This window comes from Theropithecus gelada, chromosome 20 (genome assembly GCF_003255815.1).
Source record: "Theropithecus gelada isolate Dixy chromosome 20, Tgel_1.0, whole genome shotgun sequence".
Taxonomy (NCBI): Eukaryota; Metazoa; Chordata; class Mammalia; order Primates; family Cercopithecidae; genus Theropithecus; species Theropithecus gelada.
This window is the reverse complement of record NC_037688.1, coordinates 12,567,114-12,577,903: the sequence shown is the minus strand read 5'-3', so window position 1 is coordinate 12,577,903 and position 10,790 is coordinate 12,567,114. Positions and strand designations below refer to the sequence as shown.

At 40.7% G+C, this 10,790-nt stretch overlaps 1 non-coding gene across 1 annotated transcript; it reads left to right on the top strand.

Moving 5' to 3' along the window:
• The first annotated feature begins 6,015 nt into the window (after nucleotides 1-6,015).
• Nucleotides 6,016-6,119, top strand: LOC112614920. Its single transcript, XR_003117216.1, has one exon. It is a non-coding gene; the product is annotated as a U6 spliceosomal RNA (small nuclear RNA).
• Nucleotides 6,120-10,790: the final 4,671 nt, after the last annotated feature.

Here is a 10,790-nt window from a genome sequence, read left to right as displayed (position 1 = left end):
TTGCTTTCTGGAATGCCAATTACATGTAGGTTAGATCTTTTGTTATTGTCTCATGTCTCTTGGATGCTCTGTTGTATTTTTCCATCCACATTCCATTCTTCCACTTTTCTGGCAATCAATGCCACAACTGTCATAAGCTCGGTTTCCATAAGAGAGTCACAAATAATGACAAACATGTGTTACACACTCATCATGTGCTGGTGGTGTAAATGTTGTTCTATAATTACTTAATTCTCACAACAATTCTACTAGATAGACACATTTATTATCCCCATTTTTATGATAAGGATAAACTGAGACACAGAAAGATTAAGTAATTTGTCCAAAGATGCAGAAATAGAAAATGACAGAATTTGGCTTCTTAAACCATTATATTTTAACTACTTCAACAAATGGGAAGATAATTTTTAGGTAATATCTTTGTTTTTGGTCTGTATAACCCTTCAGTTATTACTGTTACCTCTCCAAGAATTTTAATCTATTAATCAGCAAGTACATATTTAGCACCCATTATGTGCCCAGAATTGTTTTGTTTGCTATGGAGGTATAAACAAATATGGCAGGGCTATTTCCTTCAAGGAGTTCACATTCTCCAAAGGAAAGGCCCCACAAATCTAAAAATAAACATTATGGTACAGAGGAGTATCATTATTATTATCATAATAAGTTTTGAGACAAGATCTTGCTCTGTCACCCAGGCTGGAGTGCGATGGTGCCATCATGGCTCATGCAGCCTTGCTCTCCCAGGCTGAAGTGATCCTTCTGCCTTAGCCTCCCACATAGTTGGGTCTACAGGCACAGGTACAATTATTTCTTAATTTTTTTGTACAGACAGGGTCTCACTATGTTGCCCAGGCTGGTCTCAAATTTCTTGACTTAAGTGATCCTCCTGCCTCAGCCTCCCAAAGTGTTGGGATTACAGGTCTGAGCTACCACACCCAGCCAGTATCACTATTCAGAAAAAGGAAAGCTCAATTTTATCTGGATGCTTAGAAACCATGGAAAACATATTAAAAATAATGATGCTTATTCAATAGTTTGCTTAACTCTGGATTACCCATGCTGTATTTTCACTTCTCCCTTACCTCTTTTTTATGCTCTAATTTTTAGCTATTATACTGTTTATAAATACTTTTTCCACAGAACAAAATAAGAAAATTTTTAAGCTCAAAATGTGTGTATAAAAGTTTAAAGTGGAAAGAATCTCAAAATCTTGGTTATGGTGATGTGTGTGTGTGTGTGTGTGCACGCGTGTGTGTGTGTGTGTGTATGCATATATACATATATACATATGCATATATACATATATACATACATATATATACATACAATTATTTTCTTTCACCATGAAAATGTACTGAGAATTAACAGGTATTAACATTAGGTGTTCCCTAGTACATCTAGAATAACCATGATTATCAAAGATTTTATAAATGAAGTTTTATCTTTTAGATTGGCTAGCATGGCGTCTGACTCTTAATAGGCACCTAACAAACGTTTATCATTTCACTGACTGAATGAATGAAATTAAAGAATCTCTAAGGCATGTATTTTTGGTAAACAATAAAGAAAATCTTCATAAGTTTGTATTTTAATTTAAAAAGCAGATTTTCCTAATGCCGTGCACATCGACATATCCTAGGGAGAAGGTTGTAGTTGATCCATTATCCTTACTTGGAAGCTCTACAGGATTAAAGGTCTGGATTCCTTCATAGTTGATGACCACCTCTTCCCCAGTGCAGTACATGGTAGAGAGTAGATTCAATAAATATTTGTTGGATGGAAAAATGAACCATCTGACAGATTGAGGCAAAAATAATTCTTAATGCTATATAGCAACTTGTCTCAAGGGCAGATTCCAGACAAAACTAATAGTAGCAATAGAGACATTTTTCAGGAAAAACTTGATAGTGTAGTGGTCAGACCATGTTTTGTGGAGCTAGCCAGACCTAGGACCTAGTCCCATCCGTGCCACCTACTAGCTAGCTTTGCAACCTCAGAAAAGTTTTTTAATCTCTCCAAGTCTCAATTTCCCAGTCATTAAATCTGGAGCAGTAATATTATTTCATATGCTTGTTGTGAGGATTAAAGAAAATATTCAACATCAAGAGTTTATCTTGTGACCAACTACAGAAGTACTTAACAAATGGTAAATATTATTGTTATGCAGAGATTTCAGGAGTTGAGGCAGATGCCATTGAGATCTATAGAGAATCTTAACAAAAGTGAGGAAACCTAAAACAGATGTGCCTATCTGCTTCCTATATTTCTCTTTTCTTGCTTTAGGAATTTTGAATGACATTTGTTTGGCATATGGGTATGTGGAAACGGTGAGATGAGAAGAAGGTTAGAAATCCTTTCCACTTTTAGAGAAATGCCCTCTACCAAGGATGTATGCTCCAGAGCAACATAGGCCCACCCTATCTGCTGAGGATGAAAACAGCCAGAGACAATGGGATATGACACAGTAATGAGTTCTCATTTGTCAGGTGTCAGCTCGCTGATATGGTCTAAGGATAAGGTGTTCAACAATTCTTAGAAATTGGTAATAACAATACCACTTACACAGCAGTGCCTCTTACAGTTTTCATAATACTTCCACATGGACTATCTGTTTTAATTTTCACCACAATGTTGTTAGAAGCCTGAAGTAAATATTATCATTCCCATTTTATAGATGAATAAACACATTCTGAGAAGTGAAATGACCATGCCCAAGGTCACTTAGCTACTCAGTAATTGACCTGGGGCTCAAACCTGGGTTGTCACTCTGGAGTCATTATTTTTTTTCCAAAGCAGCCTGTTTGTTCTATGGAATCTGTCTATTTTCATTAGTGAGTGTGCACGTGTACATGCTAGACCCTCAAAAATTTGTGATTTATAAGGTAATTTTGTACTCTACTGCAGTAGCTAAGAGTCCTGTTTTGTTTGTTTTTTTGTTTTGTTTTGTTGTTGTTGTTGTTTTAAATTTTATGTCTCTTTTTGGCCCAACAGGGAGCAAAGTTTGTCATCGTGATACACTAGATCTTTGATGATATCAATAAGGAAACATCCACAGCCTTTGGTTAAAAGACTCTGAGACTTCAAGGACTGCTGACTGTCCAGAAGAGGCTGTGGTGGTTCAAGTGAGGCTCAAGGCTGTAGTTACACCAATCTGTCACTCCATGAAGAGTCCAAGGCTGCTGATCAGAGTGAACCTCAGAACAGATAGCAGTGGCACCTAGAGGGTATAACCTCAACAGCAGATGAGGTGTTGATGGATGATTCCTGATTATGGATTCCTCTTCATCTCTCTTAATTTATATTCCAAGCTGTTAACCTAGAATAAATCCTACCATATCTAATTAATGCACTAATCAAACTTTGTTTTGAATGGAAGGGGGGAAAATATGTTGATTACCCCTGCTAGAGGGATAGGAAATATGCCTAAAGCAGAGTATCTTTCTCCATCATGAATAACATTAATCTCTGTAGTTCTCACAAGTGAATAATTATTATATAGTTTGCTTCCTAGTTGTATGACTTGGTATTTATCCTTTATGAGTTTCCAGGTGACAATTTGTTTCAGGAAGAATTCTCTCCAGAAACAATTTTTTAAGATTATCGTTGAATTCCTTAATAAAGAGTTGAAAGCCAAACTCACACTAGGTTAAATGCAACAACAACCAATGGACAACAGACTGATCTCCAACTTCCTCAATTCTTTTTTTTTTTTTTTTTTTTTGAGACAGGGTCTCACTCTGTTGACAAGGCTGGAGTGCAGTGGCTCAATCTTGGCTCACTGCAGCCTGAACCTCCCAGGCCCAAGCAATCCCGAGTAGCAGGGACTCAGGCATGCACCACCACACCTGGCTAATTTTTTGCATTTTTTGTAGAGATAGGGTTTCGCCATGTTGCCCAGGCTGGTCTTGAACTCCTGAGCTGAAGGTATTTGCCTGCCTCGGCCTCCCAAAGTACTGGGGTTACAGGTGTGAGCCACCACACTTAATTGCCACCAGGATTGATTGGTAAGGCTATGGAAGAGTTATCCATTCCAAGTCTTCCCATTGAAGCAACAACCATGCCACAGCCTTATTCTGTCCCATGGCTATCTTGTGCATCTCCAAGTGTGCCAGTATGAGGCCCTCAAACACATCCATACCCTCCAATGAGATGTTGGTCATGATAACCATGGGGATGTCACAGCCGCTGTTCCACACTCTAAATAATTCTCATTTTGTTCCAACAACAACAATTTGAAATGGGAAGAACCACCCCGTTTTAGACATTTCAAAATGAGGGCTTGGATAGATTGTGTACCTTGTCCAAGGTCACACAACCAAATGGCAAGGTAGGGACTCAACCTAGTTCCATCTGCCTCCAGTCCAAAACCCAGAGCTGTCAACTGCCACCCTCATTATCTCTACTGAGATACTGGCTTCCCTGCGGTGACTGTTGAGGCTGGAAAACACAGGCCTGAGAGAACTTTTAAATATGAAATGATAGCTCTTTGCCTACCGAGATCCTTATTTTTAAAAACCCAGAGGAAGATCATATTTATATATTTATTCAACATTCATGTATGATATTTAGATTTACAAAATGCTTTATAGTGTAACAGAATGGGCAGAAATTTTTACTCAGGCTTATAATTGTCTTTTCTTTCATATTCATTTATTCCTTTGATTTATATAATATCTTCTCTGCTTGGTCTTCTGAGATTATGTACAATGGTAACAAATCCAAAATAATATTAATAAAAGATTATTTTTTATCACTCACAGGGAAAACTGACTAGGGCCATGCGCATCTCTGTTCTTTAGAAACGTTATGTGAGAGAACATAATACCATCCCCTGAATACTGTCTGTAATGCCGGCTATGCTTATTCATAGTGCTTTAAAAATAAATTTAACTCCTGTTCCTCATTTTGGATGTGTGTGTGTTGTTTACTTCCTTCTCTTCAGGCCGCTGGGGTGCTTCACATTTGGGATAATGAACTGCTGTGAGCATCACCTGAAGTCGCCAAACTGCTTTCTCCACTCATCATTGAGCATAAGTTCTCTGCAGAATGCTGGGTCCCTTTGCCTGCGAAGCTTTTCCCCAGTTGGTCACCAGGTTGGTTCCTGTTTTTCATCTAGGCCTGAAATCAACAGGCACTGTCTCTGCAAAGCCTGCCCTGACCCCAGATCCAAAAGAACCCTGCATTGCAATGTATCCTAGCATTTTCTTGTTTTTTTTCTCAGCATGCAATATTCTGTGTTAAGAATGCTAGAGTCCAGGCCGGGTGCAGTGGCTCATGCCTGTAATGCCAGCACTTTGGGAGGCCAAGGCGGGCGAATCACCTGAGGTCAGGGGTTTGAGACCAGCCTGGCCAACATGGTGAAACCCTGTCTCTACTAAAAATACAAAAATTAGCCAGGCTTGGTGGTGCGTGCCTGTAGTCCCAGCTACTTCGGAGGCAGAGGCAGGAGAATCACTTGAACCTGGGAGACGGAGGTTGCAATGAGCCGAGATCGTGCCACTGCACTCCAGCCTGGGTGACAGAGTAAGATTCTGTCTCCAAAAAAAAAAAAAAAAAAAGAATAAAAAAAAGAATGATAGAGTCCTTGGGTTTGGTGTGAATGAATAAATACAGATAGACAAGCTAATATTTTGTCATTTTTAAATTGCTATGTTCTTCTTTAAAATGAATATTTTAGGCCGGGCGTGGTGGCTCATGCCTGTAATCCTAGCTCTTTGGGAGGCCGAGTCGGGTGGATCACTTGAGGTCAGGAGTTTGAGACCAGCCTGGCCAACATGGCGAAACCCCATCTCTACTAAAAATATAAAAATTAGCCTAGCTTGGTGGTGTATGCCTGTAATCCTAGCTACTCAGGAGTCTGAGGCACAAGAATCCCTTGAACCTCAGAGGCAGAGGTTGCAGTGAGTCGAGATCACACCACTGCACTTCAGCCTGGATGACAGAGCAAGAAAGACTCTGTCTCAAAAATAAATAAATTAAAAAAAATAAAATGAATATTTTAAAGAATCTCTTGTGCTCACTTCGGCAGCACATATACTAAAATTGGAACGATACAGAGATTAGCATGGCCCCTGCACAAGGATGACATGCAAATTCGTGAAGCATTCCATATTTTTAGTACTTGCTCTCAAACTGAAAAAAAAAAAAAAAAAAAATCTCTTTAAGGTAAATTACTCTGAGGTTTTACGATGCACTCCCTGTCTTGGCAAGGCATCAGCTCTTGACTGCGGGGCACATGAAAAACATGGCTAGAGGGCTGGGCGCAGTGGCACAGGCCGGCAATCCTAGCATTTTGAGAGGCTGTGGGAGGGAGGATAGCTTGAGCCCAGGAGTTCAAGACCAGCCTAGGCAATACAAGGAGACCCTACAAATAATAAACAAAAAATAGCCCAGTGTGGTGTCACATGCCTGTAGTCTCAAGATTCTGGAGGCTCAGGTGGGAGGATCGCTTTAGCCTGGGAGGTCGAGGCTGCAGTGAGTTGTGATGGTACCACTGTGCCCCAGCTGGGCAACACAGCAAGTAATACACAACACAGTATTAAAAAAAAAAAATACATACAACAAAAGTCATGGCTAGAGACAAGGGCTTCTGTTGGTCAATTTATATATTTTAAATGACTGTGTGTGTAATCCACAGATGAAAACAGTTATTTTCATCATTAATTTTTTTTCTTTAGAAATGGTAATTAAGGTGCCTAATTAAACTGTGGTTTAGAAAGATCAGTGTAAAGGCCTGTACCAGGAGGAAGGCTTGGGGTCCAGCCAACTGGATATGTGTTTTCAACACAGGTGTCATATTGTTAATAATAATAACATAGGGTGGAGCAATATAATTGCAGTTTTTACCATTAAAAGTAATGGCAAAACCACAGTTACCTTTGCGGCAACCTAATACATTCCACTTACCAGGGCCAATCGAGTCAGAATCTTGTTGGGGGTGGGGGGCAGCCCAGGCAACAGCATTTTAAAAAATGTGCCAGGTGATCACGTGTGCACCCAGGATGAGAGCCGCTGGATCCGAAGGCTCCTAGTGTCCACTCCTGAGAAAAGTGAGTGACCAGGGTGGCAGTTGTAGCCCCTGCTTTCCATGGCCTTCTAAGTTAGAGGACCTGACTCTCATCCAGCTCTGAACTTAGAGAAAGTTCAGGATCCCCCTTCCCACTGTCGGTGGTTTCTGGAAAAAGACTTCCTATCTCAATATGGTGTCCGATGAGCCTGGCAGTGCCAGCAGGGCACCCTCTTCTCAGGCCCCACAGGGTTGCTGGTCTCCTGTCTAGATTTTCTGTTTGTTTTTTGGATGCCCTCCTGGACCCTCGGACCAAATCTCAGCCTGCTTGTCCGGTGTCTGGTCACTCTGGCTTAACTCCTGTAACCTCTTCTTCACAGAATCAAGACATTGTTCCTCGTGTCCAGAACCACCAGCTGGGATCCCGCTTCCATCAGATTAAACCACACAGGATCACAGTGGAGTCTCCTTCCGGAATCTTCTCAGCCTCTAAACTCTTACTGCTCTCAAACCCCCTGACAGGTCAATCTCCTTGAACATAGGCCCTTCCATGAAGCTTTTAGCCACTTTTCTTATTCATAGAGAAATAAACTCCACCTCTTTAGCAAGAGGTCATGCAAAATCACATGTCAAGGGTCCTGAATAGAAGGGAGGAGTGAAAAATAAGGGCCAATAATGCAATCAGTCAACCACTGGCAAATAAGGGAGATATTGATTAAGTATTTCTGGGAAAGAAGCAAAAATTGTAGGAACATAAGCTACACAGGGCATCTAATTTGATGTGAGGTGACAGTAAGGTGCATCTGGTGACAAAATAACAATCATGTTGCCATGAAGCATCTGCAAGTTTGACAACTTAGATGTGACTTGAGAAGAGCATAGGAATTATTTAGAAAGGTTAATAATCAAAACTTCAGAAAGCCACTCACAAGCCTGAACCAGGGGAAAGAATGGGCCTGGATTAGATCCTGGCTGAGATTGGCGGGCCGCATGCAAAGCTGCATCCTCCCAGGAAGGGAAGCCGGGGAGTCAGGGTTATGGCACCTGTAGTTGGGGTTACTGGACGCCTCCCTGGACTTGGGTGTACTGGGTGCATTCTAGTCATCATTTTGCTACTCCACAGGAGCCTCAACTCTCTGAATTGCCTCTTCTTTAGGGACCTGGGTGGATTGACAACCCTGATCCTTTGAAATGTAAGCAGAAGTGTCATATAGCACTTCTTCGTGGAAGCAATGAAAAGCCACTGCTCTATTTTGATGCTCTTTTCTTCCCACAGTCAATTGTAAACCTCATGTTGGGATGGTGGCATCAAAAGAGGGCAGAACCTTGGGTCCCTGAGTGTCTAAAGTGAGCACAGCTATCTGCTAACTCGCAATGGACATGTAGCATGAAAGAGACGTAAACCTTTGTCCACGAATGTGTTCCTGTTACCTCTAGAATTTTAATTGACAGCCTGGTAAAGTAGAGAGAAGCATTGTGATGAGGATGATGATGATGATGTCACTGAGAGCTGGGAAAGGTTTCTGCCACTACCTTCCTAGACTCATCTAAGTGGGCGGACTCCAGGGGATGGAGAATGGAAGGCAACAGATGTTTGTTGACTTCCTGCTCTATATCAGGCACTGTGCTAGATACTGTACACACCATCAATATTTAGGACAGTATCGTCAGAGCAATTTGATTTTTATATTACAGTTGAGGACAAAGAACTCACAAGAGGTTAAATTACTTGCCTGAAACTCGCAAATTTAGTACATGTCAGATCCACGACAAGAACTCAAGCCCATCTAACTTCAAAGCCTATGCTATTTTTCTGTAACATAAACATACAAGTAATGAGCTTTTAATCTTTTATAACTTGTTAGCATTTTCCTCCTAACCGTAATCCCTTTAGGATAAATTTGAGTTAGATCAATCTACTCTTCATAGCTATTGTTCTTAGAATTATTTCGCTCTTTCGTTTCACCCAGATTTGTTTTTGCTGACCTTTGACACATGAGGTGCTACAAATCTGTGTGTTTGTTTAAACTTCAACCAAACACCCTCATGTTTGTTTTAAGTCAGAATATCATCACAGGATATCTGGAAATGCCTCCACTAAGGGTACAAGTTTTTTAAAATGTGAGATTTTTTTCCTGTATGGTAAGGATGTTGCAGAGAACTAGAATGAGATGTGAGGCAACTGATGGTTTGTTTTGTTTTGTTTTTTTGCAAACAAAGGAGAATGAAAGCTGTCTCTTGTAGAGAGGATATTTTCAGCCGTCATCACTACGGACTCTTTGAAATGTACTACTTCAGAAAAGCCCCAGCGACTCCCTCTGGGCCTCACCCACCTGAGATGACATCACGACGCAAATCCAGGGCTCACTCTCTTCATACAGATGGAATGGTTCACTTGGCTTTTAGAGTGCAGACAAACCGTTCGGTGGAGGGCATGCCTCAGCCTGCACTCTCTGACTCATGACATGACTTCTCCGTGGAGAGCCAGAATTTTTCTCAAGTGTAACAATATTAATTATCAAGTCACTTTAAAACACGTGTGATGTATGTGTGCATTTATTTCACAGGAATGGTATAAAGATTAAATACTTAATGAATCCATTTTTCATATCAAGGATATATTTGCCCTATGCCTAAATGTATCTCTCCCTTCTGTTTCTCATGAGAAATATAGCTATCTTTATTATGTAATCAGTAATATATCATTCCTTCTAAGCAGGATCTAATTTTAGCAACATGATGAATGGCCCAGGAATGTATTCGACTGCCCTCTGCAGAAAGGAATATATATCAGACCTGTTCAGGTGTGTGTCATTTCTTTATATTGGGAGCTTTCAGCAGCCCAAGTGGCAGCTGGGTTTTTCTGACTGAAAGCCCCAAGTGCTGTCTCTTTTTGGGCTTGAGCAGACACTGCTAGGAAATGGCCATGTGTGACCAACACCTAGATTTGCCAGCTCAGCCAAAGAGGTGTATGGTTCTCCTATGCCCGGGTTTATTGCACCAGCTAGAAAATGACCAATTGTCCAATTGCTTTTTATCTTCATTTATGTGCAAGATCTATTTGTGTAGGATCACACTCAAGTCCCCACTGCCTTCTTCCGTTTCTAAAAATTTGGTCTTTAAACAAAGATATTTCTTTAAAATGTGGGGGTCAGCCTGGGCGTGGTGGCTCACGCCTGTAATCCCATCACTTTGGGAGGCTGAGGTGGGCAGATCACCTGAGATCAGGAGTTCCAGCCTGGCCAACATGGTGAAACCCTGTCTCTACTAAAAATACAAAAATTAACTGGGTGTGGTGGTATACACCTGTAATCCCAGCTACTTGGGAGGCTGAATTAGGGCAATCACTTGAACCCAGGAGGCAGAAGTTGCAGTGAGCAGTGATTGTGCCACTGCACTGTAGTCTGGGTGACAGAGTAAGTGAGACTCCATCTCAAAAAAATAAATAAATTAATTAAATAGATAAATAAAATAAAATGTGGGAATCAGTCCAGTATGATTAGCACCATAAGGAATCAGGAATTTTGTCTCTCTTGAGCTTCCAAGGGAACAAAAATGTTCATTTTCTTTCATGCTATCTGTGAATTTTATAGCTGCTTCTGCACACTCATGGCACCTTATATCTCAATGACATCTTAATTTTAAAGCTATTTTGGGTTTGTTTTTTATTGATCTGTGGGAAAGTCAAGGCAGTACCTTATCTCCATTTTGCAGATATGAAAATTGAGACCCAGAGCGATTAAATGACTTATTCAACTTCTAGGATATGGCCTGGTAAGGG